The sequence below is a fragment of the Nematolebias whitei genome, chromosome 11 (genome assembly GCF_014905685.2).
Source record: "Nematolebias whitei isolate Nwh7 chromosome 11, NemWhi1, whole genome shotgun sequence".
In the NCBI taxonomy this organism is placed as follows: Eukaryota; Metazoa; Chordata; class Actinopteri; order Cyprinodontiformes; family Rivulidae; genus Nematolebias; species Nematolebias whitei.
Window position 1 is genome coordinate 42476594 of NC_056508.1, and position 18967 is coordinate 42495560.

An 18967-nucleotide genomic window follows, 5' to 3' on the forward strand; every position below is an offset into this window, starting at 1 on the left:
TATATATATATATATATATATATATATATATATATATATATATATATTTTCTGATAGTTTTAACATTTCGGCTGTTTTTAACAGCCAAAAAGACTGGACCTCAAACTGGGTGTGGATGTTCAGCGTAGAACATACAAAGTTTGGTCTTGTTGATTTCAGAGATAACACTATTATTGATAGGAGCAGTTTGTTGCTTTGATCCGGCAACTCAACCACATGCTCAGTCAAGTGCAAACGCTAACTGGATGTCCATGCATGATCACCGTTGGCCTTTTAAAACAAAGACCCTCTAACGGAAATGCTTAAGAAGATTTTCTCTGAAGGTTGGATGATTCCAATTACATTGAGAATTCATCAGGGGTTGAAGGATGACAGCTTCAGTGCTATGGGCTCAAACCAAGAGGAAAAAAAGATGGTCAATTGCAGTATATTAGGATTCTGTTGGTGTTGCAGCGTGAGCTATATTGCTGCAGGCTTTAGCTTGAAGGCTTTGCTACAGAGCCCGTCTCTGCAGCCCCAGCTGGCTAGAGGTAAACTTGACCCACATCATCATAAACTGAAAATGAATAATGAATGCACAGACAGCCAACTAGCCATCCACTGAGACAGCCAGCCAACCTTTGCACCTGTCAAGAGTCCTGTCAGCCAGTCTGACCACCATGCAGCTGGCCACCTTGACAACACCTAAGGCTGTTGATCAGAATTATAGTTAAGCTGCCGTGCCGCTTGAGAGACTAAAATTCATCTTACTATGGCACAACCTTTCCCAGAATGAGCAGTCTGGGCAGCCGCACACAAAGTCCCGACGTGACACTGACTCGTCATTCCCGTTTCCTCCGTCTCTCGCCTTTCTTCTTCATTTGTCTGTATTGTTCCACCGTGACCCACCACCAACTTTAAGCCGCACACCCAGCCAGAGCTTCCGTTCTCCCTTCTCTTCTTCATCTGCCTTGTGTAAAAAGGGCAAGCCTGTCAGAATAGCTTAGCCACAATGCGTTGTTTTCTCCAAGGCACAGACGGGGTGAACTGACCCCAACTGTGTATTTACTGTCAGGGAAGAGGAGGCGGCGATTCATTGCAGAATGATCTAAAACACTTTCGGACAATTCTTTCCCTCTATGGGTTTCATGCCTCAAAACACAATAAAACAAACAGAAAAACGCAACAAAAAGTTGTAATTTAATCATAAATAGTAAATTGATTTAATAAAAGTTCTAAGTATTGTAAGATCACAGTGTACCACAACGGTTTAAGTCCTACCACTAAACCAGTACATTTCTGGAGCTTTTCATACACTCCATTTGAACAAACGTTATTTTTGCAATTGTTTTTATTTGCCATGCATTTAATCTTTAATGTACACAATTTAAACAATGAAATTACAAAAATATACTCGGCTAGGACACCATGGAAAACCACTTATATAGTCAAACAAGGTCTTCTGTTTCAGTTTGGCAGTTTAAAAATGCAATGACGACATAATGCTAGTAGTGATCATCTTGTGCATTTCCTAATAGGCTAAACTGAATTTATTAGAAAAAAAGATTTATAGAAGAAAAAAGGATTAGTTAATCTAAAGGAACACAGTTTATATTGGAAATACTTAAAAGGTTTTAAGCAATTATTATGCTTATAAATCAAATTACATGATTTCTCGAGTGATGCGCTGATTTACAAAAAACTGCTCCCATTTCCAGAGCTAAACCAGTTTGATTTAGTCTTTTTAGCTGGTTTGCATGCTGAAGATTTGACTGCAGGCACCACTCTCAGGCTTCTCATATTTGATTCATGCACAGAAATATTAGCATCCACCTTTCAGTTCATGCTCAACAACATTCTATGTTAAAAAATGTAGAAACATGAAACTGTTATTTTGATGTTAAAACTTTGGGTAAATGTCCAACATTTTTCAGTCAGGTCATCTGGACAGTTTGTTTTTTTGCTGAAACGTTGCACCTTCCATCCGGAAGGCTTCATCAGTCAAGGAAACACACAACACAAAATTAATTCTTCCCCCAAACAGCTTACTCCAAGGTGGAACAAACCAGTTATGTTGGTGCTAAGATGGTGTCTTAGATGGTGCAACAGAGGAGGGGGCGTGCCAAAGACACCATCTTAGCACCAACATAAATGGTTTGTTCCACCTTGGAGTAAGCTGTTTGGGGGAAGAATCAGTTTTGTGTTGTGTGTTTTCTTGACTGATGAAGCCTTCCGGATCGAAGGTGAAACGTTTCAGCCAAAAAGGAAACTGTCCAGATGACCTGACTGAAAATTGTTGGATTGTATACCTGGATTATTGAGCATGGACTTTTTTGGTTTGGGTAAATGTAAAAATACATTACATATTAATCCCTAGTGTAAGATTGGTATTTTTTAAAGAACACTATAATTATGTATATGTGTCCTGAAATTTGTATAAAGTTGATATTATTAAGAAATGTTATTTGTGCATCACACTACTGTTAAGCGCTTTATGTTGGGGTGCGTCAGGTCTCTCTTTCATTCAACCTTTATTTATACACGTTAATCCCACTGAGACTTGGGGACTCATTTACAAAAGACCTTTCACGTGGGGCCGGTGCGAGGGGGCCCGCCCATTCAGGTATCCCCCCACCAAGACAGATTGCAACACTGTAAATAAGTTGAACCTATGAAATGTATTGACTCAAGACAACCAGCAGAGGGTGCTGTGGGTGATTAAACTGGACTTTTAGAGGCAGTAAAGAAGACAAACTAGTTTTCCAGCCGCTAATAATTTCCCAAGAAGAAGGAGAAGAAGACATTTTGATAAGGTAATGTGCCAAAAAGAGGGATTCCTTACTCAAGAGTCTGAACAGATGAACCTGTTCAATGCAGTTTTACTACAAAGAGGCAGAAAATCTCATTATTGAGTTCAATGATTTTTTTAAGATGGATTTTCCACAGTTTTTTTTTTTTTATTATTATTATAATTTGCATGTCAGGTTTGTTCAACAAAAGAGTGGAAATGTTAAAAATGTTCAGTATTTTTAAAAACATTTTCACCTCTCTTCAGGAGTTCATGTACAGTTGCTTTCAAGTTTCTGGTGTTAATGTTTCAAACACAATGATTATTGCTGGTTTCTAAGATTTACGCAAACATTGTTAATGCAAACTTGAGCACAGTTTCTCAGCATTTTCTGTTGACTACATGTCACTGTTTAAGTTATTTGTTTCGTATTAATAAACATATGGTTATTTCAGTTGCACGGTTACATAAATGGTTATTTATGTATTTATTTAAAATAAAATTATTTACTGGGGCCCTCCAAAATATTCCTCGGCACCCCCAGCTAAATTCTTCTGGATCCCGTTCTATTTTCACGTCTCCAGCTCGTCCAAAATGCTAGAGCTCGCCTCTTAACAGGAACTCATAGGTTTGAGCGCATTTCACCAGTTTTGTCCTCCCTTCACTGGCTCCCTGTGCATGTCAGAATTGGTTTTAAGTTTCTCTTCTTGACCTTTATGTACATTAATGGCCTTGCACTCTCATATCTCTCTGAGCCACTTAAACCTTATGTTCCTTCTCAGGGGATGAGATCGTCTGACAAGTTGCTTTTGGTTGTACCAAAAACCAGGTTGAAGCTCAGAGGAGATCGGGCTTTTTCAGTCTTCAGCCCTAAATTTTGAAACAATCTGCCCCCCCCAACATGATTAACCTGTCTAAATAAAGGTTGAATGAATTAGACAGGCAACTTCACTCCCTGCTTTTAAATCTCTTCTAAACACACATGTTCTCACTGATGTTTAACACAGTGTGATTTGATTTACTATTTCATTGTTTCTCATTGTTTTGTGTTGTTTTTATTCTTGATGTTTTTAATTACTTCTTTTTTTTCCCTTTAATTACTATCTTGATCTTTTTGTGAAGCACTTTGGTAGCAGCTGCAGCTTTAATTGTGCTTTATAAATGAAACTGACTTGACTTAATTTGCCTAAAACTAAAAAAGGTCACTTCAAGTATGTCAAGCGGAAGAGACCGTGGACTGGCAGATCTTCAGAAACATGTGATGTCAGAGTGGCTTTGAGAGTCTGCAACTAGCCATAAGAATAATTAGCACTTTATTAAAAAAAATTGCAGCTGAAGCACTGAAAATGGCTTCAGCTATATTCAAAACTTAAAACCAGATAAGTTTGCTTTACAAGAAATACAAACATTTATCTTCTGTTTTACACATTCACAATGCAATCTGTGTTCAAACCAACAGCGACTGCGGCACTGACCATCAAGCTACTGCTGCCCCCTTTTCAGAGAAAACAGTATCTGAATGTTTTTTTCCCCATTGTGTTATTCCAGGGGAAATGTTGTTATAGTGATGAAAAGTAATACACACAGTGCAAAAAAGACTGTAGCGCAATTCTCTGTCCAATGTGCAATTGATTCTGTGCACCAGGGCGTGCCGAGGTGCTAACCCAAGCTCAAGTCAAGCACGTCCTGGTTAAACTGCATTAGGCTGAGCTGCCTTTTGGGCAAATTAAGCCCCTCTGTCGCCATACTGCTGACTGCCCCAATCCTTCCATGCCTTGTTCACACTGTATCTTTTTGTATTTTTCATGCAGTTTCTCTCTTAGTCTCTCATCCTCCCTTTCCTCTACATTTTCCTCCCTAATGCTCTCCATCACCTCCTCCCTGCTTGTACAGTACGTACTCGCACAACTGAGAAGAGCCAAGCTGAGCTGGCCAGGCCCGTCTGCTCGCCGTGATAGTAAAGGCTTTAATAAAAACACCGTTTGGGGGATGAGAATTGAATTTCATACTTGGACGAGCCGGCACTACATGTGTTTCTTTTAAATAAAGAAAGAAGGGAGTGTGCAGGAGAACAGTGCGGCACTACTTGGCCTAAAGGAGATAGGCAGGGACTTTTCTCATTTCTCCTTGCAGTGCTGCTTCCTTAAGCTGAACTGTGTGCCTGCTGTTCTGTGGGGGAGCCAGAGGAAACATCTGGATTGTCAGTCGGTGTGATTCTGCATTTTTTCAAGATAAGACTATATTCAGTGTCGTCAAAAATGGCTTTCAGGTTTGTTTTTTCTCTCTTGACATTTACTCTGTGACACGGGCAGTCTCAGTTTACCAGAATTTTCAATGCATTTTTTAGAATGCTGGTTTCTGTAATTAAAACATACATTAAAACTAACGATAATCCTGTCATTTGAAGATGATTGCATTTGGTTTGTGTTCAGTGGTGATTAATTTGGAGTACTTACTGCATGTAGGACAAAGTTGAACACAAACTTGTTTGCAACAAATCAAATATTTTCTTCTGAATTCAAAGTTAAGAGGGTTACTTATAGTGTTCTTTTGTTTTAAATTGTTATAAGGCATTTTTATTTTAAATACATACTCAAATGCCAAGATTAACATTGTTTCAAAATCTCTTCGCAACGAGGGCTCCAGGGGCCATCCTTACCAGTTGCCTGAACCACCTCAACTGGTTTCCATCTATTTGGAGGAGCAGCGCCTCTGTTCCAAATTTTTCCCAGATAACTGAACTTCTCACTCCATCTGAAAGGAAGAATTCTGCAGAGAAAACATATTTTTACCTCCTGTATCCATGATCTCATTCTTTTGGTCACCACCAAGACTTTGCGGCCATAGTTGAGGGTAAGAATGTAGACCGACTGCTAAATAGAGAGCTTCATTTTGCAGCTCAGCTCCTTCTCCCCCACAATGGACTAGTAGACAAAGTATGCAATACTGTAGAAGTTGCACTGATCCTTCTGTTGAGCTCATGTCCCATTTTTCCCTCATTCATGAACAAAACTCAGAGATACTTGAACTCCTTCACTTGAGGCAGAACCTCACGCCCAACCCGGAGAGACAGTCCACACTTTTCCGACTGAGGACCATAGACTTACATTTGGAGATGCTGATCAGCAATCCCAGCCACTTTATACTGTGTTGCAAGCTTCTTGTGAGAGCTGGAGATCACAGCACAACAATGCTAACAGGACCACATCATTCACAAAAAGCAGAGATGAGTCCTTAGGTTATCAAACCAAATTCCTTTCACCCTGGGTGCACCCAGAAATTTTGGCCATACAAGTTAGAAGGAATCTAAGACAATGGGCATTCCTGGCCAAGTTTGATTCTATCTGAAGGGGTCAAACCTACTGCCAACAATCCAAACCATTCACTCTGTTTGTATAGGGAACGAATGAATGGCCTGTTGAAATGTACTCCCAATCCCATACTCACAGAGTAAGTCCCACAGTGTACCTCTGAGAAGATAAATAATTGCCTTATCCAAGTCCACAAAAGACCGGTAGGTTGGTTAGACAATCTTTCCCTTAGAGGACCCTAGTGCAAGTAAAGAGTTGGTTGAGTATCCCATGGCCAGGCCGGTACCCGCATCGTTCCTCTTGATTCTAAGGTTTGATCATAGACCAGAGTCTTTTCTCAAGAATTCTTGAATAGAATCTTAACTGGAAGACTGAGGAATGTGATGCACCTCCAAATAAAACATACCCACCAGTCCACTATTTTGAAGAGGGTAACCACCAACCCAGTTTGCCAATTCAATGGCATTACCCCTGGCATTTATGGGATGTTGCAAAGACATGTCAGCCAAGATAGCCCAGCCGCAGAGTTGTAGAGCCTGGAGGAACTCAGGGTTGATCTTGTCCACCCTGGGAGCCCTACAGCCATATACCTTTTTAACTACCATTGCAAACTTAGCCCTTGTTATGGACTGACCACGCCTCAAGTCCCCCGACTCAGCTTTCTCCAAGGAAGATGCACTGGAGTGATTGAAAATGTTCTCAAGTTATTCCTTACACCTCCTGACAACATCACTAGTTGAGGTCAACTGCACTCCACCTTCACTATTCTGTAGTGTTGGTAAAGTGCTGCTTTCCATGCCTCAGCAACCTGATGGTTTGCCAAAATCTTATTGGAACTGACTGAGATTCTCTATCAAAGACCTCACTGATCTCCTCTCACATTTGAGCTTTTGCCTCAGCAACAGCCAGGCCTACTTGGACTGCTGAAACCCCTCAGCTGCCTCTGAGTTCTACCAGCTAACAAGACCTGATAAGACTTCTCCTTCACATTGACAGCTTCCCTCTCCTGTGGTGTCTACCGCCAGGTTTGAGAATGGCACCGACAAGAGGCACTCATACCCTTACAGCCCAGCCTGGTGCCAGGATCGACCTCAGTACAATGTTCCAGCAAGGGACATCAAGATCCTTGCCATTTTCTGTCCATACCTGTATTGTGAACGGCTCTTTGTATAGTCTGTCACCTAGGACAAATCTGCCTTGGGAGACCCTACCAAGGGGCAATTGCCCCAGACAGCATAGCTCCTATAGGATCATTCAGGTACACAAATTCTTACACTATTTATTTATAAGGTGGCAAAACATGGAGGAGACAATAAAATTAAGATATTCACATGTGCTGTTATTCAAAAGCATAACATTTTTGAGAAATGAACAAAAAAGATGCTTCAAAACTTTTCTTTAAAAACAAACAAAGACAGCTTTACCAACTGAATATGTCTACAGTGATACTAATCTTTTTCTTTAGATAGTTTCATATTTTTACTAGCTAAATTGACAAAATGTAGCTTGTTTTTAATATAAAGTATCATAAGCTGCCTTGATGACACTTGCATAGCTTTTAGATGAGAAAAGGTGGTTGTTCCAATAAACTAAAAACAAAAATTGATTTGTCCCTTTGTCATTTCCATTTTGACTATAGCAGGGGAAAAAAATCAATTTCCTAGACATGTTTGCAAGAATAACTGTCAAATGTTTTTCAACTCCACGGTGCTGCCGCTGACTGCTGCTGCAATTCTTCAGATGGGGAAAAAAGAGCAGCAAGCTTGTACTGTTGCAAACGCAATGTCAGCAAAAACGTTAGAACCCAAAGCCCACCTAATTTAATTTGTCACTTTTTAAAGCACTCTTGGAAAGCAGTTAAAGCTGACATGTACAAGTAAACATGATATGGACTTCCACCCTTTTATTCCAAATGCAGCATTGATGCTCTTAATATACTTTACAGGAACACAGATCATCAAAGTGTTGCTTGACGCACAAATCTAGAAATACAGGTTGAGTCTTTCGGTAGCTTCGGCATTGTCCATATTAAATCTGTCACACAGCACTGGATTAGAACATGTTGTTCATTACAAATGCTTTGGGAGCTTTCTGAAATATCTGCCCAGATTAAAATTACATGTATCTCAATTTTAAATGCTGGAAGAAGAAGAATTTGTTTTCCATCAGGGAAATGCACAAAAAATGCACATAAATCAAAGATCGCTGAAAGCTCTTCTTGATACAGACGTTAAGTGATTTCTAATTACATGTACAGTAGATTTAAGGGTATTACAGTTTAAATTTGTTGTGCTGTTAGGGTGGTCATAAGAAAAAAACCAGTGTGAGGAGAGGACAATGAAAGAGTTTCAGAAACCAGAAGAAAACAAGGGCAAATTCTCATATTTTGTTGCACTGCTTAGAGCAGGGGTGTCCAAACAGTCCCAGGTTCAGTCCCCAACCATTCACACGTCATAGTGTCTCTGAGCAAGACACCTAATCCCTAACTGCTCCCCAGGCAGCACTTACATAGTTGCCCACTGCTCCACCTGGGTGTATCTCAGGTGCAATGGGTTAAATGCAGATAATTTCATCATATGGGAACATACAATGATGACAACACATAGCACTTGACTTTAGACAGGGCTGCTTTAACCTGCTGGTAGGCCCTGAAGCTGACAGACACACATTGCATTCTGGCCTTCACAGGGAAAAAAAGAGTCATAAATAACTTTAAATGTAAAACAATGCCATCAAGAATGGCAGACAAAAATGAGAGGACAAAGGAGGAGAGCAAGTGAAGAATGTTTAGATACAAGGAGACTAAATGAATGTAAAAAGCAAACGAAAGAGGAAACTGGTGACAAATTGTAAATGCTATCGAGCAGCTCAGACTGACAGACCAATCATCTCGCTCGCACATCTCCAGGCAATGCCTGGCTGACTGTTATTAATTGAAATGTGATTGGGGGGATACGGGGTGGAGGATGCTTGCATCTAATCCACATCAGAGCAATTAACGAAGCACTCGCTCCTCTCTTCTCATCACTGCTGATACTTCCAATGGTGACTAGAAATTAGAACAGGATGAAGAAATAATTGAAAGGGGGCGCTGGAGGCAAGTGATAGAATTTGGGTAACGGGGATTAATATTTGTAACAATTCACAGGGTAGTCCTTAGAGGAAATAATGTTTTTTTTTTTTTTACAAATATTCCCAAGTATTTTCCCAGTAGCTAAATCTCACAACTGCCCATCCTTTATATATATAAAAAAAAATAACAGTAAAACACCAACAGTAGAAAAGAATAAGAACGTGTACAGTGATTTAATATAATGTAATTTTTTTCCATCAGATTTCAAAAAGGTGAAAACTTTGAGCAGAAGTGTCATTTACACATGTAAGATGCTATTTTTCTGTTCCCAGATATTTCAAAATGTTCTGTCTTATCCTTTGTTGAGAGGATCTGTGAGTGTTTTGTGATCCTTGTGTCGTGTGCCGTGCTCTCCTCACAGTTTCTCCGTCATGTGATCAGCTCCTGCCTCTGCCGCCTGTTGTCGTTCCCCAGGTGTTTGTGTTTATCCCTCGTTAACGTTCTGTGTTTGTCTGTGTTCCTCTTTGTCTGGGCATTGTCCTGAATGGCGTTCTGGTTCTGTCTCCCTCCGTGTCATCCCAGTGATCATGTAAGTTTGATGCACGTCAGCTTTTGTTGTGTGAATTCTTATCAAGCATTCACACTATTGAGATCCTTTTTATTTCTGCACGTTTTCAGCATCTTTCTCGTTGCACAATTTTTGTGCTATTTCAACAAATCAAAATGTTCGGCTCTTTCAGGACAATCCTGCTATGACTTTTGGTATTGATGCAACTTTAGCTTTTTGAACTATTTAGCCTTTTCTTCCACTTTTTTAATTCATAGAAAATGAATTGAGCTCATTTTCCATCCTTCAAATCTTTAGATCTGTTTACAACCTTAAGCTCCTTTCACATTTGGTTCTGCTTCAGTTTCCTTGTGCACATTTGAAAATATTTTTTCTGCTAATTTTAGCCGTTTGTTTATCAGCTTTTGTGATCCTTTTAGATTCTGTTAACTACGACATTTTTGTGATTCTTCAAACTTCTTTGTTAATTTCAGCTCATTTATGCAAGTTTCAGCCTTTTCTGCTATTTCAGCTACTATTTAGCCATTGTACGCTAATTTTAAGCTTATTAGGCTAATTCCACATTTTTTCCCTCATTTAATCTTTTTTTCAACCCAATTCAGCAAAAAATGTGCTCTCTCCACTTTTTGGTAATTTTAAGCTTTTTTTTTTTTTTTAAGCTACTTCAGTGTTTTTTTTTTTGTTGTTGTTGCAAATGTCTACTTTTTTCAGATTTCCATTTTTTTTCTCTTTTCTGCTTTCTTCCTTATTTCGTCTCTGAATTTTTCTGCTTTCTTCTGCTAATTTAAGCTGCTTCTACTTTTTTTTTAGCTAATTTCAGCTGTTTTCAGATAAATTCAAGTTTTCTATGGTAATTCTTGTGACTTTTAGCTTAATTAAGTATTTTCTCTGCTAATTTAGGCTTGTTATGCTGCTATTTACAGCTTTTTGTTTTCTATTTCAACTACTATTTAGCTGTTTGTAAGCTAATTTAATCTTTTTCAGTCAATTCCAGACTTTTTGGGCTCATTTCAGCTCCTTCCACTTCCTTCTGGTAGTTTAAGCTTCTTTGCCTTTTTTTCAGCGACTTTTTTGGCTAATTTCAGCTGTTTTTCAGCAAAGTTCTTCTGCAATAAGCATTCACAATGCATTTTTGCAGGAAATGCAATTTCTCTAGTTTTAAGTTTTATTAAAATAGATTATTTCTTTTATCCTGAGGTCTCTGAGTCCTGCCTGCACATGGGTTCTACCAAACGACAGAATGGTAACATTGGTGACAAATAATTCCATTTATTATGTTAAATTTACAGTAAACTTTGGGATTACAGGGATATTTAGATTAAATTTAAAGGTCAAAGAGAGCTTGTTCACATCAGAAACAGATTCAGAGCTCCGGCTGTAAATTAGAGCAGAATTCTCTGTTCAGTGTAGAACGCTGAAGACGTGAACTTCATCCTGACTGACAGCTACGCAAAACATTTTAGAAAATGTCATATTGTTCTTTAGAAAACTTTATATTATTTTTCCAAACTGAAATATTTGTTGTTTTAACCTCAAAGCTTGAAGTGTGTGTGTTCTGCGCCCACACACACATTCACAGTAAATGTGAATGCCATCTCAATAAAATGAAGCTTTTGAGTTAAAAGTGTTCTGAATGAAGCTGCATCATGGTGAACTTCTGTGAAGGGAAGTGAAAAAAACTCTGAAAGAAGTACAAAAAACATTTATTGAGAGGTGTTTTTTTTTTTTTTTTTTTTTTTTTTTGTGAAACCTTGACACTTTTATCCTTTTTGAGGGATTAGAAAAATATGCTTGATGTTGGAGGAAGATTTGGGAGGACATTTCTGTATCAACATTTTAACAAGGTCACAAAGTTTCGTTGGACTTAAGAAAGTTACCTGAAAAGGAAAATGTAAAATTTAGTGGCAAACGAGTTAGCCAGTCGTAGCAATTAATTGAAAACCTTGAATACAGTTTGTATGTTTAGCATCAAAAAACTTTTTTCTACTTCTTTAGGTTGTGTCCTCACCTTCATCTTGACTTGTGCTCTAGTGACATCAAATTATTTCTAAAGGATGTCGTTCTTTTTACACTGAAAATAGATTGCACTAGTCTAAAACTGATGGGGCCAAATGTCCCCAACAAAAGAAGTCTTGAAGTTTAACAAAAACCGGTGAACGCAGGGACCGATCTTACTGAGCTCTTCACAGCTGAAGAGTCTTAAGAGGAGTTTGTGTCAAATATTCAGACTTTTTTAGAAAAATGTGACGCCTACGCCAGAAAAATGAACAGACTTTTAGTATTAGTTTTTGTTTTTAGACTTCTTTGGAAACTTATACCAACTTGTATTATGATAAAGCTCATCAAAGCCATGATGGTATCAAAGTTAACTTTTTTTTTTTTTTTTTTTTTTAAGGAGCTGTTAATTTACAGCAGCTTCGAATGTTATCAACACATTAAATGGCCATTATTAGTTATCCCCATAGGTTGTGTTCAGACTGTGCCTCCTAGTTTAAAGGTACGTTCTTATCGCTGATAATATGCAGCTTTGCACACGTCTAAAACCGGAAGCATTTAAAAAAAAATCTTTATTTAACCCTTTTCCTAAACGTAACCTTACAACTGATCCAGAGCACTGACCCTAAACTTAACCCCTGACCCTTGACATATTATCCTGTGCTCCAACATCACCGGGTGGCATGGAGGCTGCACAGATGCAGAAAGTAAAGCTCTGCAGAGAGTGGTGAAGGCTGCACAGAAGTCTGTTGGGAGTCAGCCTCCCCACCATCAGACATTTACACCTCCAGATGCAGGGAGAAAGCCACCTGCATCATGAAGGACCCCACTCACCCAGCACACACACTTTTTGCCCCACTCCCCTCAGGAAGGAGGTTGAGGAGCATTAAGTGTAGAACCACTAGACTGAGGAACAGCTTCTACCCTGAGGCTGTTAGACTCATGAATTTCTCTAACCAGAATAATCACTTTGAAAAATCACATCATGTTGCTGCTGATCTGTTTCAATGTTGCTGCTGATCTGTTTCATGTTGCTGCTGATCTGTTTCATGTTGTGTTCATGCATGTTCACACAGGCTCATGTTTGTGCCGCTGTTCAGCGTAATGTATTTATGCTATTAGTGCTTCGTGTATTTTTAGATTTTCTTAGCTCATATCTTAGATCTTATTACTGTTTTTTTATATTTTTTTTATTGTTGGCTCTAACTGGGACCCTGTGTACATAATTTCGCTCCACATGTTGTGCGAGTGACAATAAAGAGACTCTGACTCTTGTTCTGTTCATCTCCACTTCTTTTTGAGTCACCAGTAATTATCCACATCCCTACACAAGAAGTCCTCATCAGATTTACACATACTTTAATGTTTCTTGGCATTTGCACTGTTATTTTTCGCTGTCTCCTCTTTCTTTTCTTCACTTTTCCTTTCTCCTCCGCTCTGATTTTCTATTTTTTTCCCGTCGTCGTCATCACTCTCATCTCCCTCATAGCTCTGCGCTGCTTTTTCACGTTTCCTCCTTAATATCACCTTCTCCCCACAGCCTCCCACTTTTCTTTCTATTCCTCCTTCTCTCATCATTCATCTTTCGCTTGCTGTCGTTCCTCCCTCTCCGGGTCTCAACAGTCGTTTATGCCTCCTTGGTGAGTGCTATTACAGCATCACTTTGCATTTAGATAACCATCGCCTCACCATCCCAAATTGGTCCGGAGCAGGAGGAGGGGATGAAGAGACGGGGACAGGGAGAGGAAGCCGTGGAGGAAGAGCATTATCAAACTATCAAACTTGAAGCTAAACCCTTCCAGGAAAAATAATTGCACATGTTGCAGCCCATGCAGATACTGCTATGAGGAAATTTTATGTAAAACGAGAAAAAAGCAGCACTACCAGCAACAATTCTCCATCTTTTGTGTTAAATATTGCACAATCCTCCCTAATCTACTGCAACAAGGCTGTATTATAATATTATCAAATTCATTGTTCCAATTCTTATCACATGTTTGAGACACTAAGTTATGTTCTGTGTGGGCAAATACTTTTTAATAATATTTCTGATGCTGATAACACGACAGAGCTTTAGGGCCACACTAGGAGAAAACAAAAACATTACGAACGAGAATAAATTCATAATATTACGAGAATAAATTTGAAATGTGAAAATAAACTTGTAATATTATCAGAAGTCGGACACAAAACAGCAGTCTTACAACTGCGGTAAAATGATGAATGTTGACGTCAGCAGTACAAGAGGGTCCAACGCACTGTTGCATATGGAGTCTTATGATAAACTGAAGCCGTACAGCATTACAGTTAATGGCTGCATTCACAGATTTACATGACATAATGTGGATGGAGGCATTTTATTTATTTATTTGACAAAGAGTGACCCAAAAGTGATGGACTACTTCATAAACACAGTGGATCACATTGGAGGCTGTCCACAGCAGGAGTGAGCCGACCCAGGACGTATTACGAGTTTATTCTCATAATATTATGACTTTTTCCTCGTAATGTAATCTTTTATTTTTCTTAGCGTGACCCTAAAGCTCCATCATGGATAACATATTAAAATAGTTCTAGAAAATAATAATTTAATCAGTTTTAAAAAAAAAATAGCGATTGACAGATGGAAACATCACCAGAGCATTCAGACTCGATGAATCCAGGAAAAACACTTAACGCGCGTCCACAAATGTTATTGTGAGTATTATAAAGTGACAACTTTGAACTGGTCTTCTAAGGCTGCATCAGGAAGATCCTACCTTATACAGGATCCTTTTAATTTATCTACATTTAGCTTAACTCGCATGTGAAAATCTCTCCACAGACTAAAAACATGCATGTTTAGGCTTCCCTTGATTAAAAATTGATCGCAGTGGGATTTTTCTGGTTCAACAAAGGGTAGCTAAAATAACTTTTATTAAATTTACCAATCTTTCTGACTGCTGTCTACAGCAGGGAAAATACTTATTACACAGTTGAATCCACACAACCCCACATCCAAAGTTTGAACTGTTCCTTTTTTGTCCGGTAAAAATAAGAAAAGGAAATAAGGTTTTTATAGATTCTGCTGGTTTTACATCAACACGTTTTTTTTATATTTTTATAACGTCATTAATAATTTTCATTATTCATTTCATTCCGTTTCATTAAAAAAAACATTCATAATAATTTTCAATTAAAAAAACGGACTCAACTATTACCAACATTTAAAAAGTTAACAAAACTGTAAATATTTGTTCAAAAATGTTTTTAGATAAATGCATATTTTATTAAATTTAACAGCTTACAGTGCATTAATTAAAACTGATACATTAAATCAGCGCTTCCAGCTACATTTGCATTACATTCACATGCATTCATTTACCAGCTGAAGTGTTTTTTTAATTTTTTTTACATTTTAATCTGAATACTAAATCACACTTTCTGATTAAATTAGCATTTTCAAACGTATATCACTGAAACAGACTCCAGAAAGACTCACTGGCGTCATTTAACTTCACTGAACTAGAAAATTGTTTGTAATTACATCTTAATATGCCACTGCAAGTTTTTCCCAACAATATAAACATCAATTCTCAATCTGTTAATATTTTATAAGACATAAACGTAAAGACAACTATTATATAACATGCCTAAAAGTGGAATAAATATCATTTTAAGATAGATGACTGACATCATGTTCTTTAAATATACTGAAAAATGCATGTCTAAAATAACAAGTAGTACATTGATGTCTTCTGTCGAGGAATTTGTTATTTTCAAAATGTGCTTTTCTGGAATTGAACAGGAAATGCAAGTAAACCTTCATGTTTTTGTGGCATGATATTCAGTTGCGTAAGAGTTACACCGTGTGTAAGAATGGAGGTAGCTTATTATTATTATTATTTTTGGTAACGGGAGAGAAAAAAATAATTACATATGAGCAGAGTAAGTAAAGACAGTATAGCAAAGGGTCCTATGGTCCAAACAGGTCCTATACCTGTTTAAACCTCTGGGATGGAGCTTCATCTTTATTACAAAAAACATTTTTCATTAGAATAGAGGTTTTTTTTTTGGTGCCACTTTTGTCTTGTAGAGAAATACAGTCTTACCATTTGAAAGTTGTGAACAATCATGTCAGCGAGCAACAATCATGTGGAAAAGTGTAAAGTTTTAGAGGATTTTATTTTAGACTGTGAAACATTTTGACATGAGGGCTTGCATTCACATCACACAATAAGGAACATAACTCCAAAAAATCACCAGACTTACCCTTTAACACGTCAGGAAATTAAATAAAACATAGCTGAAGGACGGCAAAATATGCCTAAATGCTTCCAACAATAATCGAACAGTCCAACGTTGTTTTAGGATCATTTGAATCGATGCAAACTGTTTCTTGCTCTGGCTTTGATTTGTTGCCGTTTCTCACTCGCGTAGTTTCAAAGGTTGAAATCTTTTAGTTGGCTGCAACATCCGCTGCGTCCCCTGCTGCTTATCACTGGCCCGGCTGTAATTACAGACGCCTCCAGAAAAGACAAAAGGAGGAAGCTCAAAAGAAGCATGGCCTTTTAGCCGTGTGTGTGTGTGTGTGTGGTCACACCTGTGCTGCGAGCGTGGGTGTGTATCGTGTGTGAGATGGAGATCAAGCGGGGACAAAACAAGAGTACAGAAGCCTGGTCATCCTTTGAGCTGCAAATCCTCCCACTTTTTTCTCCTTTCGTCTGATTGTGAGTCTTTCTTGAAGTCTTTATCCAACTTTTCTTCCTTTCAGCTCATGTCTGCCTCCATATCTACCCCTTTTGTTTATTTCCCTGTTATTTCTGCTGCAGTTTCCCTCATAGATGAGCCTAACCTCGCAAAAAAGTGATCTTTGCCACTGATCAAAGATCGCGAGGAAAAAGGTACGTGAAACAAACTGACAAAGCAGAGGCACAAAGAAATTCACCTGATCTCAACAGACGCGGGGCTCGATTCTTCAACGTAAAAGTTAAAGAAGCTCAAAAAGCTGCGAGCATCACTAATAACACCGCCCCTCTCTCTGGGGGGAAAACATGGAAGGAAAAAAGGGCTTTTTTTTTTTTTTTTTTACTGCTAATTAGCTTCTTTTCCAGGCTGCTCTCTGTGGAGATTTTAATTATGATTTGGCATCAGTTGGCGATTGTAAAATGGAATGGACGCTGTTGATCAAGGCTCCGTTGGAAGGTGGCTTAGATGGAGGGAGATAGAAGCCAGGCACAAAATGAAGGAGGGAGATTGTGGGGCGAATGGAAAACGTTTTCATTCACACCATGCTCAGCTGCTTTCTGACAAGCCACAAACACCGAGGATCACGGCAGGAGCAGGGCGGCTGCACAGCTTCTCAATTTCTACTTAAAGTCAAAAAGCTGCATTATTTTAGAAAAATACATAAAAAAAAAAGAAGTTTTCACTTTTTGATTCTGGTGTAAGTTATGAGGTGTCTGCTGGCCACTAATAAAAACTTTAATTTAATGTCCCTTTTGCTGAGCATATTTTTTTTCTGTTGTTGAAAACATGTTCTGCAATATATTTTTTTAATCTTAGAAATTATGTGCAGTCAAAAAAAACTAAAACGATAAAATGATTCAATTGAGTTTATTTATGTAGCACCAAGTCCCAACAGAAGTCATCTCAGGGAACTGAACAGAAACATGCACTTACATTTAAAAAGCCTCTAAAGTAAAGTTCTCTATCTAAGGAAGGACGTCAGCAGGCTCATTGAATCTTCTCTTCGTCGCAGTCTCCCATCCTGAGCAAGCACAATGGCGACAGTGGGAAGGAAAAACTCCTTTTGAACAAGAAGAAACCTCCAGCAGAACCAGGCTCAGGACAAGTGGCCATCTGCTTCACCTTGGACTGATGGGGTTTGAGAGGAACAGGATGGAGAAACAAACAAACACAGACTGGCAGGTCCAGGTGTAGGTGCATGTGTACCCCCTACTGGAAGGTAGGCATACTATAGGATTTATCAAAAAGGAAATTCTTAAGCCTAATCTTAAAAGAAGACACGGTGTCAGCCTCATGGACAGAAACAGGAAGTTGGTTCCACAAGAGAGGAGCCTGATCACTGAAAGATCTGCCTCCCATTCTGCTTTTGGAAACTCTAGGAACCACAAGTAAGCCTGAAGTCTGAGAGTGAAGTGGTCTGTTAGGAAAATATGGAACAATAATATCTGTAATATAAGATGGAGCTATGTTGTTGAGAGCTTTGTATGTTAGAAGTAAGATTTTGAATTCTTTTCTGGATTTGACAGGGAGACAATGGAGAGAAGCTAAAACTGGAGATCTAAAAAGGGTTAAGTCTGGTCTTGATCTCATAGTGGATCAACCAGTCTGCTGCTGACAGCCAAAACTAGCTGTTCAAATGATCAAGGAGGACCATCAGCCTAACGGCAGATCGTTAGTGCCCCGATGGCCGCTTGTTGTTCAGAGGGCTGAGTGATGCTAGCAACAACATTGTAATATGGTGACAGTTGCACACGGAGGCCTCCGCCCGTTTAATGATGGATGGTTTCTCTTCACAAACACATGAGAAGGTGCTATTCATAAAACTGAGTTTATTGCAGCTCCTCAGACTGAAGAAGTCTTTTGGATAAAAGACGAAACGTTTCAACAAAAATAATCCGTCCAGAGAACCTGACTCAACTTTGCTAGATTTATCCCCTGGATTATTGAGCATGCATCAGGACACAAAGAGACAGTTTTTGTTGAAGATCAGTCTCAACTACTACTACACCTAAATAGAGCTTATGTTCTGTACAAGTACTTACCAGTAACTTAAAGCCATATTTAGGTTCCAGAGTTCTGGTGGCCGTTTTAAACAGGAATGGCTCCAAACGTTGTTGAGCAGCAGATGTTTATCCAACAATTTCTTGCTGAGAGATTCATTCTAATTCATCCAGCGGTTCTTCGTTTGCTTATGGTACAGACAAATACCGCAAACGCCATCAGATACATGGGCAACAACATTATCGTTTCACTTTTATTGTTTGGCAGTGGGGTATAATTACAGTTTTACAGGAGCAGATTTACCATTTGATTGGTAAGGCTCAGATAAGGCTGTTTTTATTTTTTATTTTTTAAGTAAATGCATAATAACATTGAATTATGTGCCTTAATGTCAATTTACTTTAATGTCAATGTCAATTTTATCTATATAGCACACTTAAAAACAACTGTATTAAAGTGATTAACAAACCGAAAATATAGAAATAAATCAAATGAAATATCAAACAATATAAACCACAATTATA